Raw genomic sequence first — 15,590 nt, 5'->3', positions numbered from 1 at the left:
TGCCCACTGGTGTGGCCAGCACTGGTGTGGCCAGCAGGATCAGTGCCCATGGCACATCCGTGTGGACAGCAACACTGGTGTGGCCAGCAGCATCAGTGCCCATGGCACATCCATGTGGACAGCAGAATTGGTGCCCACGACAGCACTGGTGTGGCCAGCACGGGTGTGAACATCAGGATCAGTGCCCATGGCACACCCATGTGCCCAGCAGCTTCGGTGCCCATGGCACATCCATGTGGACAGCAGGATCAGTGCCCATGGCACATCCATGTGCCCAGCAGCATCAGTGCCCACAGCACACCGTTGTGGCCAGCCTGGTGGCCAGAGGCTGGCACACAGAGAGCAGCTCCCAGCCTGAGGCAGAGCTCCTCCGAGCTGGAGGGGAGCCCACACACCTCGGGAGCTGCTGATGGACTCGGTGCTCACAGACTCGGCCGGGGTGCTTTTCCTCTTCATCCTCGTTTCCCTACAGCCTGAGCCCGTGCAGAGGTGGTGCTGGGGCTGGTGGGGGGCTCTGCAGACCCAGCTGTGCTCAGGGTCGCTTTGCATCTCTAAATGCACCCAAAGGCAGCGTGTGGTGCAGCGAGCTCAGCCACCCGGGCGTGCCTTTGCTCCAGAGACACTCTGCACAGCTGTGCCTCTCCTTGCCGAGCTGTGTGTGTGCAGGAAAAGTCGTTTGCACAGAAGCAATAATAATGACAGATTACCCTGAATTTACTGTGAAGTTCCCGAATATTATGTTCACTTACCACTAACACTAAAAATCTAAATATAATAACTACAGTTCTTCTCTGTGTAGGTTACAGTCACTATTAGATGAGTACTTACTTCATGGCAAAATTTTATGACAATGTTATTATTATATTGGATATAATTTATTGCATACAGCGATGTGAAAACTAATAAATTATGAAGTAAATCTAAATTATCTTGTCTGAAATGCTCAGTTCTCCTGGAGTGGTGGGGTTAGACTTTTTTTGTCATTTCATAGAGACCTGGTTTAGGGGCAGACTACCTGCACCTCTCCCTCATTCCCCAGATACGGCTTTGGCAGCCCATTCTCAGGATGTGGAGCAGCCTCTGGCTCCCCCATCCCACCTGGCAGCACCAGCTTGGCCCACAGTTGCTATGGCAACCATGTCTTTTTATTTTATTTTTTTTTATTTTTTTTTATTTTTTCCCCCAGAAAAGCCTCACCAAATTTATTGCTAATCAACTCCAGTGTCAGTTTCCCCTCTGTATAACAGAATAACATCTGCACTGAGGAAAGAAAGGTGTAGAAAATGATGGTTTGGGAGCAGGGTGGGCAGCACAGCTCGTCAGCCTCTGGCATTTCTGCAGAGCAGAGAAGGAACCTAGGCTTGGCCCCTCATCCCCCAAAGAAACAGCAGTAAGTTACAAAGCTCTGGCAGCAGAACTGCACTGTTTTTCTGCAGGTTTTGCTGTACTATCATGATAGATGATGCTGAAAGTACTTAAAAATAGCAAAGACTGGTTATTTATAAGTCTGTCCTCTAATAACCTGATGCTTTAGATAAAAACATTCCCATGACTCTGCTTAGAGCAACAAAGATAAAGCAGTTTGGAAGAGTGATAGCCCAGCTACAGGAGTTTTTTTTGCCTACAGTAAGAACTCCAAATTACCAATAAGTCAGGGAGACTGGAAATAATCTTTTAAGTCACCTAATAGAATGGGCAATTATAATTATTTATATCTGGAGCGGGATGCTCGGTGATTTCCCCTCCCAGGAAGGACAGAGAATAAACTGTTTTGGGATTAACCTGTTTGAAAGAGCTTCCAAAGGCGTTCCAGACCTGTCCTTGCTCAGAAGAATCAGTCTCAGAGCAGGTTTGAGCAGAGGAGTTGCCACTTTTCCAGCATTTGAGCAGAGCTGCAGCTGCTGCACCGTCGGTGACACATCCCCACAAACCATCCCCAGGCACCAACCCTGCCCCAAACGGGCTCTTCCCAAAAAAGGCCAAACAGGGCCTCTCAGTGCCTGCTCACAGCCCAGCCCTGCTCCACTCTGAGCCCTGGGGGTGCCACAGCTCCTCCCAGAGCAGCATCTGGTGGCAAACCTCACACCAGGAGCTGCTGGGGTGAGGAACCCCCAGCCCACCTGCCTCTGGGGCGTGTTACCTGCCAGGACCTGAGCTGCCTGCTGCTGAGGATGCTCTGAGAACACCCTGCAGGGACCAGCTCAGCCCTTCAGCCTCCTGCTCTTCCCTGGCCCTGCTCCCCTGGACCTCTGAGGTGTCCCCGTGTTGGCACAGCGCTGGATTTGGCACAGCCTTGTCACTCTCTGGGCCCCCAAAACCAAACCAGTGACCTGGGCAGCCTGGGCTTTCATTTGCCAACAGCCCTTGCTTGAAAGAAGGAAGCAAATCTGGCAGGAGCCGTGCTTGTGGCAGGCTGAGATCAGCACCCACTGAACTGGTTGCTGCTGGCAGGGTTGCCCAGACAGTCCTGTTCACAAGATTTGCATAACATGATTCATAACGTCCGCTGGCTTGGGGGTTTTATAGTCCCTCTTGTCTCACTACATTGAAATCACCAGCCCGAGTGGTATCCCTGGTAAATAAAGGCCACTTTCTAAGAAGTTATGTGATTATTGGGTATTTACAGTGAGAAAAGTCACTTTTCCTTGGCTGGAGCCTGATTTGGCAGGTTCGTGCTCCAGCAACATGGGCTCAACAAAAACTGCAATTTTTCATGGAACATGAATTCTCACGGACCAGGGGCCAAGGAGAGTTTGAGGCACAAATGCCCAACCACCCCAGGACCCTCGCACACAACCCCAAATGCCCAACCACCCCAGGACCCTCGCACACAACCCCAAATGCCCAACCACCCCAGGACCCTCGCACACAGCCCCAAATATCCAACCACACAGGGATCTGTGCTGCTGCTCTGCTTCTCTCCAGGGCTGCACCTGGCTGGCTCAGGGCAGCCGGACCCATCCCTGGTGTTTGTGGCACTGCCAGCAAGGATGCCCGGGCTGTGTCCCTGCTCTCTGCCCGAGCACAGAGGTGTGGGAGGGCAGGTCCCCGGGCCGTGCTGTCCCCGGGCCGTGCTGTCACCCTGCCCTGCTGTCCCCGGGCGGTGCCGGCCCTTCCTGAGCTGCCGGAGCCGCATTCCCGGCGCCTGCAGCGCTCCGGGCCAGCCCTGCCATTGTCATCCTCCTGCACAACAAACAGAGGAAAAGGCTGTTCAAGGAATTTCCTCCCTCCAGGAGCCGGGCGTTTCCATTAATTCTTCTCCGTGAGTCAGGCTGGCTGTACTGGGTGTCCCCCGTCCCAGCATCCTGAACAGCTAATTTTATCCAGCTTGTCTGACGCCCTGCTCAGCAGCCCTGCTGGGAGGGTGCTGGTGGTTCCCCACTAGCCACGGAAAGGCAGGACAGAAACCAAGGAGAAGACTTTTGCCAGAAGCTCTGGTTCAGACTGGGGAAGGTGGGGAGAAACTCAAGGTGCTGGAAAGAAAAATCCCACAGCAAAGGGGGTGTCAGTGGCAGCAGACCACACAGAGGTCCCACCCTCTGTCCCCTCATCAAACACCCACCCCCATCTCTCCAAAATCCGTGAAAAGACGGGGTTGGAAGGAGTCAGCAGCCCGGCTCAGCACGACCAGAGTGTTCAGGAGGAGATGAGGATGTTCCCAGTGTCTGAACAGCCAGTTCCATGACCTTGAGTGCCTGGTGAAATCAGCACTCGGGGCAGGAGCAGAGCAGAGTCCAAAGCCCTGCTCTGTTTGTGTGTGGGGGGGGACAGGGTGCTCCAGTCAACAGCAACACCTCCCTGGCAGCTTCCCTTACACCGTGGAGCAAGAGGCAAGTTAAAAATTAACCTTTGAGCTCAGCTTCTGCCCTGCTGCACCCAGAGGGACAGACTCTGCTTGGCAAAGCACTAAAGCAGCAGCCTGGGTGTCCCTGGCAGCCCTGGCCTCGTGCTTGTGGAAACAGCCACAGATGAAGCATATTTCATCTGCAGCTGCCCAGGGAAACCTCTGCTCTGAAGCAGGTTAAGTGTGAGTGACAAGCTGTAAAGAGTGAGATTTGTGGATGTGCCGGGGTGGTTTTCACAGAAAAGAGCTGGTCTGGGCTTTCAAAGCTCAGATGCCTCACGTGCAGCAAAATGATGCTCCAGTGTCACACCAAGGCTATTTATGAGAAGAAAAGCCTCTGAAATACCGCAGGCAACAGGAGATGGCACAGCCACCATTTATCTCTGCTAAAAACCCAAAAGCTGGGCCGTGACCAGAATCTTAACACACGCCCCTGAAAAAGCCCCTTATTCCCGGCGAGCATTCCCTGAATGCCCGGCCGGAGCAGGCTCTGCCGTGGGAAGCTGTGACATTTTCTGCTTCACAGCTCCCAGCTGGGGGCCCGGACAGTGAATCAGAGCCGGGGCAGCTCCCGGACCGCGGCTCCGCGCTGCGCCCACGCCAGGGGAGCATCACCGGCCCCATCAGCGCGCAGTCACCGGCATCCCGCAGCCTCCTCCGCGGAAAACCCGCTCCCCCCCGCGCTGAGCGCTGCCCCGGGCCCGCCCGGGTCGCTGATTCACCCTGCAGCATCATTTCCCAAAAGGAGCCTGGCAACGGGAGTGTCGGAACCCAGAGCATCTCTCTGGATGCCCTGGATGGCTCAAAGCCCTGGCAGGAAGCCAAAGACACCTGGAAATTCGATCTTAATTCATGGAGCAAATTGCCAACCTTATATAAAGAATTACAGGCCACAAAACTTCAAGTAGCATAGTAGTAGCAATCACAAGGTGAAGGGAAAAATTTTGGAGCACGGTACAGGGAGGTTTGAAATTCTGTACATGGGGGTCAGGGGTTCTAAGATGGAGGGATTTGGGCGTGCCCTGTCCTTCTTCTTTCTTCTCCCTGGCATCCATGTTCAGGATGATGTTGGCACGTGTGGATTGGTTCATAGGGAAAGTGCACTTGCCAACAAGGGCAGAAAGTATTGGGAATTAAAGGTAAATATCTAATACGTAGTTTTTACTATAAAAGAGACAACCGCCCCGTGCCCTTGGCTGTCTTGCTGATCAGACCTCGGCTGGACAGACAGAAAAACTTTGTAGATAAGGAACAATAAACTCAACTGAAGACCAAAAGCAAGAGTCCAGACTCCTTCTTCGAGAGCGTGGCCTGCCCAGAACCACCTTTTCCCATGCTGGGGCAGAGACAAATCACAGCCGACCCTGGCACGGGAGCAGCTCCTCTGCTGCCGGAGCCCGAGCCCTGCCTGCTCACTGAAATCCTCCCCAAATCCTCCTGCCGCATCCTGGGAGCCCCGACCCAGCACTGCGGGAAAGGGAATTCCCAGGGGGAGCTGTGGGAAAGCTCTCCCACATCGTCAGAAAATTCAGTTTTTAAAACAGCCATGCGCGTGGAAAAGTGGATTTCCATTGTCTTTGCAATGTACAGATGCTTTAATGCCTCAAGGAATTAGGGAAAATCTGACTAAAAGTACTTTCTCCACCTGCTGTTGTTTCTGCCTGGACCATAATGGAAAGGGAAGAGAAAACTGCCACACTGTGCTTCCCAGACTGGCTGTATTCCAGCTGGGCTCTGCTTAAAATTCACCTGCCATTTCAAATGCTGAAAATATTCCAATCCAGACACGTTTTTTTTCTCCCCCTCTTCCTGAACAGTAAAGTACAAGACGCAATTTTTCATTTAGAAATCTGCTTGGGAGCCATCAGACCCTTTCTCCCCCCAGACTTTCCGTGAGGTTCTGATTTGCACCCTCACCCTGGTACCATTTTCTGAGCCAGTTTGCAAGAAGGCAGCACAGGCTGCCAGAGAGGACAAGGACAAATGCACAACTCTAAGGCAAACTGAAACCTTGAGCAGAGTGCAACCCATGGAAAAATTCCAGGTGACTTGAAGGATTTTGTACAGAAATAAAAAAGAAAAACTTTAATATATTATGCAGAACGTGCTGCCAGACACATGCTGATTTTCTCCTAATTCAAACAATAAACTTCTTCCTAAACACTGAATATAGCCACAATAAAAGTGTGCAAAAACACGTTATGAGGCTGGAGAGGCATTTACCAAAACCAGGGAGCAGGCACAAGGTCTCTGTGCCTGGGATTTACAGGGGTCAGCCCCTGCCTGTCCCTGTGCCCAGCAAACCCCTCAATGCACTGCCAGGCACGTCCCCTGCCTCCCAGGAGAGCTTGGGACATAAACCCTAACGCACTTGATTGCAGAGCTTACAGTCTGCCATAAGCAAATAAATTAGGGCTAATTTAATATTTGATTGTAAGATTTACTGTTCTACCCTTTGCAGCTTCACAGGTGGATACCCAGTAATGGAGTGAGAGGAAGAGCCCCATTAATTCTCAGCAGAATGAGCAGATTGGGGAAACCTTGAAACACCTCCAGCCCGAGCCCAGCCCCTGCTGGGGAAGGTGAGGAAGCTCCTCCTGCTTTTAGAGGGGCAATTATTGCTCTTTGCCTGTAGCTGATGCCCAGAGCCACACACCCATCACAGGGCAGAGTTCAGAGTCTCCTCACAGAAACCAGCCTGCAATGACCTGAGGCTGCTGTTTACAGAGTGAAATTCAGCTTTCCTGTGACTTTGAAACCCTTCTATTTTGAGTAATGTAACCTAATTTTTATGAGATATTAAAGCTCAGTCAGAACCTGAACTTGAAGCAGTGCCCCAATATATTTTAGCAATTTCCCAATGCTAGATTTCATCCCACCCTTGGGGAAGCTGGGGGCTGGGGCTCACCTCCCTTCTTCCTTGCAGCTGTGTAGAGAAGGTTTTCCCTACTACAACATTAAAATACCATCCTTTTGTGGAGTGTTTTAGATCAAGTGCTCCTCAAAGTTCTCTAACCATGCTGTCTGTTGCAACACTACTCTCTGCAATCTGTTCTTCAGTCAGGACGTTTGGGTCCTTCTCCAGGATGGGTTCAGTCTCACTCCTCAAAGCCCCATCCCATGGGAATTAGGTTTGCAGTGCGAGCTCTTCCCACCCAGCTGCAGATAAAAGTCTGCAGGTGGCAGTGCCAGAGAAAAGCTAATAAAAGAATTCCATTTTGGGCTCTTTTTTCAGGCTTTGGCTAGTGCAGGTATTGATTCCCACATGCTGTCCCTTGTCGCTTTGTGCCAACCCTCAGTTTAACCTGGAGCAGTTTCAGGGACCTTTCTCAGAAACACCTCACTCAACCAAACAAACAAAGCTCTTTGGAAGGCAGTGCCCTTGCTTTGCTGCAGACTGAGCTCTGGCCAAGAAATTATCTTCATCTGCAGAAAACAGCAGCAGGGCTGGCCTGGCCTGGCCTTAGCCTCACACACCCCTCAGAGAGGCAAATCCCACTCACCTGAGCGGGCTTTTGGGTTAAACATCAGCCAAGAGCTGACAGCTGCAGAGCATTGCCAGCAATTCCACATTTCAACACCATTTTTCCCTTTCTTAGTGAAGCAGGAGCTTTAAGCTCATCCCTGGGAGCTTCTCTGGGGCTCCAGGCACCCTCGAAGCTCCTGACCCCACAAAAGCTGTACCCAGAGAGATCCACTGCTCAGACATGGGGACCTCAAACCCTGGGACCTCAGCCCCCACTCTCCACTCATTTCCTCTTTTAATTATTTTCCAAGCCACTGTAAACGCAATCAAAACAGCCACCAAATCAAATCTTTACCCTTTTAGGATAGATATTTGAAATGGTAAATGATTTGTGAATGAATATGCATCATGTTTCAGTCCAAGTCTGTTGCAGCACTTTTAGAACATGGAAAGGTGCCACCAAAAAGTCCTGCTGGCTTTCTTGCCCTCCCCAGCTTTTAGAGGAAACAGGTGCTTCTTCTGGATCACTTCATGGGGGCTTAATGATTGATTTAGGGATAAATCTTGCTTTGAAAAAGTAAACACTATTTCCCCCTGGATTTGCACAAGGGCTCAGCAGGGCTGGGTGAGGCTTGAGGGTTCCCTCCTTCCTTCCTGTTAATGTTTTATCTTTTATTTCGTAACATACACATAAATATCTGCTACTCTGGTTTCTGATTTTGTTTTATTTCTCTAACAAAGCCAAGCTGTAGCCAGCACTTTGGCAGTTTGTGCTGGTGCCGCCCTCCTGTGGCTGGAGAGCCGCTCAAGCTGGAACAAAACCAGCTTGGAATTCTGCTGAAATGCCACTGAGTCACCAAAGAGATAAAACCAGAGTAAAGTGGGCAAGAACAGCCTGGACACGCTGACTGGTCCCAGTAACTCCCACCAAGGGCTGCTGGCTCTGTAAAGTTCATCCATGCAAAAATCTCTCCAAGACAGGAGGTTTGGGATAAATGCTTCACCCCGGTGACTCACCAGTGTTTGCTCTGTGTGCTGTGGCAACAGCAAAGGCAACACAACATTTTGGGGGGTGTTTCATGTGCTGAGCCCCCTCTGCCGGGGCAGCAGCGCTGAGGAGACCTGGCACAGCACGGCACAGCATGGCACAGCATGGCACAGCATGGCACAGCATGGAGCAGCACGGAACAGCATGGCACAGCATGGCACAGCATGGAAGAGCATGGAACAGCATGGCACAGCATGGCACAGCATGGAGCAGCATGGAGCAGCATGGCACAGCATAGAAGAGCATGGTACAGCATGGAAGAGCATGGCACAACATGGCACAACATGGCACAGCATGGAAGAGCATGACACAGCATGGAAGAGCATGGAGCAGCATGGCACAGCATGGCACAGCACGGAACAGCATGGAGCAGCATGGAACAGCATGGCACAACATGGCACAACATGGCACAGCATGGAAGAGCATGGCACAGCATCAGCCCTTGGTCCCAGCAGTGGGCAGAGCCCACCTGGCTCTGCAGGGATGTGTTGGAACCCAGGACATCCCTCTGGGTGCCCTGGATGGCTCGAGACCCGGGCAGGGGGCTCAGGAGTCCTGGCAGGAAGCCAAAGACTCTTGGGATTTCGATCTTAACCCACAGAGTAAATTACCAACTTTATATGAAGAATCACAAGTCACAGAAGTTTAAGTAGAGTAATATTGGATGAATAACCGGGTGAAAAATGGAGTTGTGGGGATTTTGTTATAGGGGGTCTAGGAGGCAGGTCAGGGACACCAGGCAGGTGCCAGCACTGCTGCCACACCCGGGCAGGGGACCAAGGCCACGGCGCTGGTGACACAGGCTGCAGAACGGGAAATGCAGGTGGAGGCACAGGAAGAACCTGGGACAGCAGGGCCAGGGCAGGAGGAGCTGAGGGACCATGGTGGGCAGTGCTGCTGGCAGCCCCCCTCCTGGCCCTCACCGTGCCAGGGCCCTGCCATCACTGCAGCAGCACCTGTGGAGCAAAACCCGTGGGCCAGAGAACCTGTGTGAGACAGAATTTGTGTGCCAGAGAATTCGTGTGCCACAGAATTCATGTGCCACAGAACCTGTGTGCCAGAGAACCTGTGTGTCACAGAATCCCTGTGAGACAGAACCTGTGTGCCACAGAATTTTTGTGTCGCAGAACTCGTGTGCCACAGAATTCATGTGCCAGAGAACCTGTGTGAGACAGAACCTCTGTGAGACAGAACCTGTGTGAGATGGAACCCCTGTGCCACAGAACCCCTGTGCCACGGGCTCAGCTGCTCTGTCCCGTGCAGCAGCCAAAACTCACGCAGCAGGAAGGCGGTGACTGACGAGGGCAGTGACGCAGGTGCATTGTGACTGAAAATCCCAAACACATAGGAAACAGCTCAGTCAATCAACAGCCCAGCACAAGAGTCCTCTCTCTGCATTCCTGAGGAACGTTCAGGGCCAGCGTTCTGACAATGCAATCTCATTGTCAACGTGCTGCACCAACCTTGGCAGCCCACGCAGCCAGGAGCAGCAAAACCACACCAAAACTGCCCAAAAATGTGCATGCTTCTGATGCTCTGAGCTGCAGGGGACTCCCACTGCACCAACAAAGCCCTGGGCCAATTCAGAATTAGAGCACCCTTAATTCACTTAAAGGGATATGTCAAAGCCTCTCTAATTGTGATAAATCCCATTGCTTCATCTGAGAAGGTGACATTTCACGGCAAATAGTCCCAAGAAATTGAGTGGAACAAGGAAGAGTTTCCTGTTTTGTAAGTGATTTCCTGTGATGACAAAGCCCAGCATGGGAGCAGCTGGCTGCATGGCTGCTGCTCAGGTTTTTTAGGTCTTTGTTGTTCCCAGGCAGACAGATGGAATTTGTCACAAGAAACTAATCAGGGACACTGAGACCTAGTTGCATTTACAGGGATAAAACCTCGGCTTGAGGAGTCATTAGAAACCTGCCTCTCACCATCCTGCTGCCTGCTAAGTCACAGAGCATTTCCCAGGCAGAACATTCCTGGCAGAGGGGCCAGGGGAGTGGGGGGACAGCCCCACCAACCCCAGTGTGCCCCAGCAGCCAGAGGGCTGTGCCACTTGGAGAGAGAGCCTGTGGATGCTCCAAGTGTGGGGACAATTGGCGTGACTCCATTTTGCTCAGAAGGCTGATTTATTATGCTATATATTATATTAAAATACTACATTAAAACTATATTAAAAGAACAGAGAGAGAGGAAGATCAGAAGGCTACAAAGACCAAGAATAGAATGGAATGGAATGGAATGGAATGGAATGGAATAGAATAGAATAGAATAGAATAGAATAGAATAGAATAGAATAGAATAGAATAGAATAGAATAGAATGCATCACAAAATCCTGTGACTGCTCACAGCCTTGGCACAGGTAGCTGTGATTGGTCACTAATTGAAAACAATCCACATGGACTAATGGAAGATGCACCTGTGGCATTCCACAGTTATTGTTTCCATTTCTTTCCTGAGGCTCTCAGCTCCTCAGGACGGGAAAAATCCTAGCAGAGGATTTTTCATAAAATATCATGGCTACAAGAGCCAGAAAGAGTCACTTGACCTTTAAACCACCCAGAGGTGGCCCTCTGGGGCAGACACATCCCCCAGCTCCTCCAGTTTGGAGGTCAGGTTAAAAATCCCCTTTTTTCCCAAGAGAGGGGACCAAGCCTCCGGGATCCCACAAGCACCCAGCAGCCAAAATGAGCTCCCAAGCCAGCACAGCCTCTGTCCCAGTGCTGCTCTGCTGGGATACAGGCTGGAGCCCTCCCCTGTCCCTGCCCCACTCTGGCTGAGGGGCTGCTGGGCACAGGGGCTGCTGGGCACAGGGGCTGTGGCTGCCAAGGGCTGTGCAGGGATGCCAGCCCAGCACCCTGAGCCTTCAGGGAGCATTTTATTGAGCTCTGAGAGGTGGAATTGCAAACAGCAAAGTGCTGAGCCAGCTGGGAACAAGCTGTTCGCCTGCCCCTGAGCGTCTCTCTCCCAGCAATGTTTCAATTCCAGCTCAAAGTGCCAAGAAAAAGGATCTCCTTAATCAGCAGAGCCGTGAGGAAGGGCAGCTCCCGTTCCTGCTGCCGTGGCAGGGTGTCCCTGTGGCTGCACTGTCCCTGGCCACCGCCCTTCCTTCCCCTGCAGCTGGCGTGCCCGTGGCCATGCTGGTGCCAGCCGTGCAGAAAAATCCCTTCCCACGTCCCCACAAAGGCCAGCACACACCCAACCTGCCAGAGCCTGCTGCAGCTCCTGGGCTCCCAGAAAGGGGATGCTGGGGTGGACCAGTGAGTGTCCCACAAGAAGTGCAAATTTCCCTGATTTCTGCTCTTGCAAAAAAACTGGTTTTCATGAATTCCAGTGCATTCCAGACAGAGGGTTGATCTCCCCCACTTGGGGTTTGCCATTTCTCTGATGTTTCCATTATCCCCGCTGTGGCACCCAGCAAATTCTGCCTTGTACCAAAAGCCATTCCTGTCAAATTGAGTTAAAAGGAAGTAGTGAAAAACTAAAAACTCTGTATCAAATCCTGCCACCTGGAAAATCAGCAGAGAAATATAATTTTGTGGTCTTTCAAATCAAATCAGATTCTGGGCACTGTGCTCTTGGGTTTTTCCAGTGCTGAGTGGAATTGCTCTGCTCAGCCATGACTAGGTTTAGGCAGGTTCAGTTCATGGCAAAGCAGTTCCAGTTCAGAGATGCTGCTTTTAATTGGATGCTCACGCCATTTTTAAAAATTTTATGATGTGCCTGAGCCATTCCCCATTCATGAGGCCTCAGCAGGAGGTGGCCTTTAGTGGCAGAGTGTGGAGGTTGGGGACCTGCACGTTGTCACGATGTCTGTCTGTGCTTTGTGCAGCCTTTCCCCCCTCCCTGAGCCTGGCACCAGCAGAGCTGAACCCCCAGTGATCCAGCACCCCAAAATTCATCCTGAGAGCTCCCCCATCAGGAGCTGCTCCCTGCCACCAGCAGAGCTGAACCCCCAGTGATCCAGCACCCCAAACTCCATCCTGGGGGCTCCCATCTCAGGAGCTGCTCCCTGCCACCACCAGGGCTGAGCCCCCAGTGATCCAGCACCCCAAAATTCATCCTGGGGGCTCCCCCATCAGGAGCTGCTCCCTGCCAACCCAGGGCTGAACTCCCAGTGATCCAGCACCCCAAAATTCATCCTGAGAGCTCCCCCATCAGGAGCTGCTCCCTGCCACCACCAGAGCTGAACCCCCAGCACCCCAAACTCCATCCTGGGGGCTCCCCCGTCAGGAGCTGCTCCCTGCCACCACCAGAGCTGAACCCCCAGTGATCCAGCACCCCAAACTCCATCCTGGGGGCTTCCCCATCAGGAGCTGCTCCCTGCCACCACCAGGGGTGAACCCCCAGCACCCCAAACTCCATCCTGGGGGCTCCCATCTCAGGAGCTGCTCCCTGCCACCACCAGGGCTGAACCCCCAGTGATCCAGCACCCCAAAATTCATCTTGAGAACTCCCCCATCAGGAGCTGCTCCCTGCCAACCCAGGGCTGAACTCCCAGTGATCCAGCACCCCAAAATTCATCCTGGGGGCTCCCCCCTCAGAAGCAGCCCCCTGCCCTGCTCAGTTTCTCACTCTGAGGACAGGGCAATGCTCCTGCTGTTTTGGGTCCCTGGCTGGCTGAGCTCTCCCCTGTTACCAGCCATGCCCAGGAGCAGTCCCTCCCACCTGTCTTTGATGTTTTGTACAAACCTGACCTGCACATGATTTTGTGTCTCCCTTTCTCCTCTCAGCACACCAAGTACAACCACGAGTCTCTCTGCACTTTGGTTTATTCTATTTATTTCCCTGATTGCTTCTCACAGGTGAAGTCCAGAACATCACACCTGATCTTCTCTCATTTTCTGGGGAGCTCAGAGCAGCTGCAATAGACTGGAAGAGTGATGGTGCTGAGCCATCACCCAGGGCTCCTTCTCCCTCAGTCCTTGAAGTCAGAGCTTTTGGGAGCCCTGGGCTCCTGCAGGGACAGGACTGTGTCACCTCCCAGGCTTGGTGCAGCCAGCACTCACCTCCCCTTTTCAGGCCTTCTTTGCATATTCTCCTGTAACAGCTCCAAAAGGGCAAACACCTGCAATTCTCTGCTTTCAGCCCGAGTGCCCTCCATGAACTGCTGCTGTTTCCTGGAGGAATTATAGATTGGAATTCAGTAATTATGGGCTGCAGTCATACCTCCTTAATTGCTTTCTCAAAGCTGGCTGAAAAAACGTACCTGCGGCTGCTGAGATCTCGGTGTGAGACTTTTCAGCTTTTACATGTGACAAGTTAAAGGATTGTGAAATGTTTCTCTCCTTTTCCTGGCCTTGGAAGGAGCAGGGCTGCTCTCATTCCAGCAGGGCTCCAGCTCTGCTGACCTCTGCAGGCAGTGAGGCAAGGCTACAAAGGTGACATGGATGACAACAGCTATTTTTACAGAAAAGCAGAAATTACATCTTTTTCACTTCTTCAAATGAAAAACCCCAAACAAACAAGAGTAAACATGAGCGAGGTGGTTCGTTCCCAGAAGCTTTTCTGGTATCAAGAGATATGATCTTACACAATATGGTGTTTTGGTTTGGTTTCTCTCTTGTTTTCCTAATTTACAATGTGTTTTAGCATCTCTGAAAAATATCCCTCAGGCTGCCAATGGCAACGGGACCTAGAGTGATGATTTAACATGAGAGAATATGTTCTCTCACCCCATTTTCTCACACTCTTCCCTTTGTGCAGTGGTGTCATTAAACCACTTGAAGCCAGGTGCAGAGGCTGGATCTCCATCCTCTGCCCTGCTGTGGTGTCAGTGTGCAGGAACACATAATCCCAGAATGATTCTGTGCAGGTGCTTTTATTGAGGAGCTCTCAGTGCCAGGGGTACAGACCCAAATCTGAACATGTTTTTATATTATATTGTTATATAACTTACATATTAATTATTAAACTTACATCTTTCTGTTGTATACATTGATTTCATCCAAGCATGGGTTTCTTGTGATCCCCCTCAAACCCTTGAACATCGTTTCTCATGATTCTTCTTACAATTAAACAATAATTACATCTAATTACTAAACGTTCATCACATCTAACAACTATATCATTTATCACATACTGGTCACACAGGTGCAATTTCACATGATCCAGCGAGCACAAGGCCTAACACCTCCCAGGGCTTACTTTTAACATTTTCCCAGAGCCTGCTAAGCCTAGCTTTCTTTCCAACCCCTCGAATTTTCTATGGTTTTAAAATATTTTAAAATATTTCTATGATTTAAAAGATTTCTGTGATTTTAAAATATTTTAAAAGATTTCTATGATTTAAAGGATTTCTATGATTTTAAAACCTTTTGCTGTCAGTGGGGCTGCCCCTGTAATCCAGCAGCCTCTGCCTCCTCTGGCACCTCACAGAGATCCAGCCCCTCCTGGGCACCAGCTGTGGGTGATGCTGGGAGCTGGCCCTGCCAGGAAGATGAGGAGGATGAGGATGAAGAGGTTTGTCTGGGAAGCATTGCCCTGGGCAGAGCACGAGCCCTGTGCTCACCTGAAGGCGTTTTGCACTTGAGGACAGTGACACTCACAGAGTCAGCCTGCACTGACTTTGCTCCAGAGATTTATCCTCATCAAGAGCCTGAAGCAAAGGCTGTGAAAAAGCCAGCAGCAATTCCTGCCAAGCAGCACAGCTGTCCAGGCATGGGGGAGCTGAGCAGAGCTGCTGGGAGAGCAGCCAGCCTCTCCTGGGTCACGGTAGGAGGGGAAGGAGAAGCTGAAAGCTGCTCCTTTGACCCAAATCTGGCACTTTTCCACGTGCAGGGAAGGCAGTTTGCACTGCTGTTGCAGAGGAAGATTAATCTATTGCTCCTCGCTGGGCAGCTGTTGATGGATTGTTTGTGGAGCTGCGGAATCTCCCCAGAGCTGAGATGAAATCAAACCTCCAGGAAATGTTTCACTCCTCATACTCAGGGCTGCCCAGAAAAGGCAGGTCCTCAGGAGCATGGCTCCTGCAGCACTTCTGTGTCCTTTGAGGAGACCCAAGAGTGCAGGCAGAGCTCAATCAGGTGAGACAGCAGCTAATTAGCAGATATCATGCCTTCCCCATCCCTGCTCCCGTGCCCCTGGGTGTTACAGGCATGGGAAGGGCTTGAGCCCCTTGGGTCAGCAGGCTGCTGGGTGCTTCCAGCACGGCCAAGACCCCTCCACAGCCTTTGTTCTGGCACTTGATTTACACGTTCTGCATTTCACCGGGACCAGTTTGTACAAACAA

General features: G+C 51.5%; 1 long non-coding RNA gene across 1 annotated transcript; it reads right to left on the bottom strand.

Moving 5' to 3' along the window:
• Window positions 1–13,099: 13,099 nt before the first annotated feature.
• On the bottom strand, window positions 13,100–14,817 carry LOC135287057 (uncharacterized). The gene is made up of 3 exons (XR_010350953.1): window positions 14,674–14,817; window positions 13,569–13,732; window positions 13,100–13,479 (listed from the first exon to the last, which is right to left on the bottom strand). It is a non-coding gene; the product is annotated as an uncharacterized LOC135287057 (long non-coding RNA).
• Between the last annotated feature and the right edge of the window lie 773 nt (window positions 14,818–15,590).

Source organism: Passer domesticus, chromosome 28 (genome assembly GCF_036417665.1).
Source record: "Passer domesticus isolate bPasDom1 chromosome 28, bPasDom1.hap1, whole genome shotgun sequence".
In the NCBI taxonomy this organism is placed as follows: domain Eukaryota; kingdom Metazoa; phylum Chordata; class Aves; order Passeriformes; family Passeridae; genus Passer; species Passer domesticus.
Note: the sequence above shows the minus strand (reverse complement) of the source record. Positions and strands in the feature narration are given on the sequence as shown.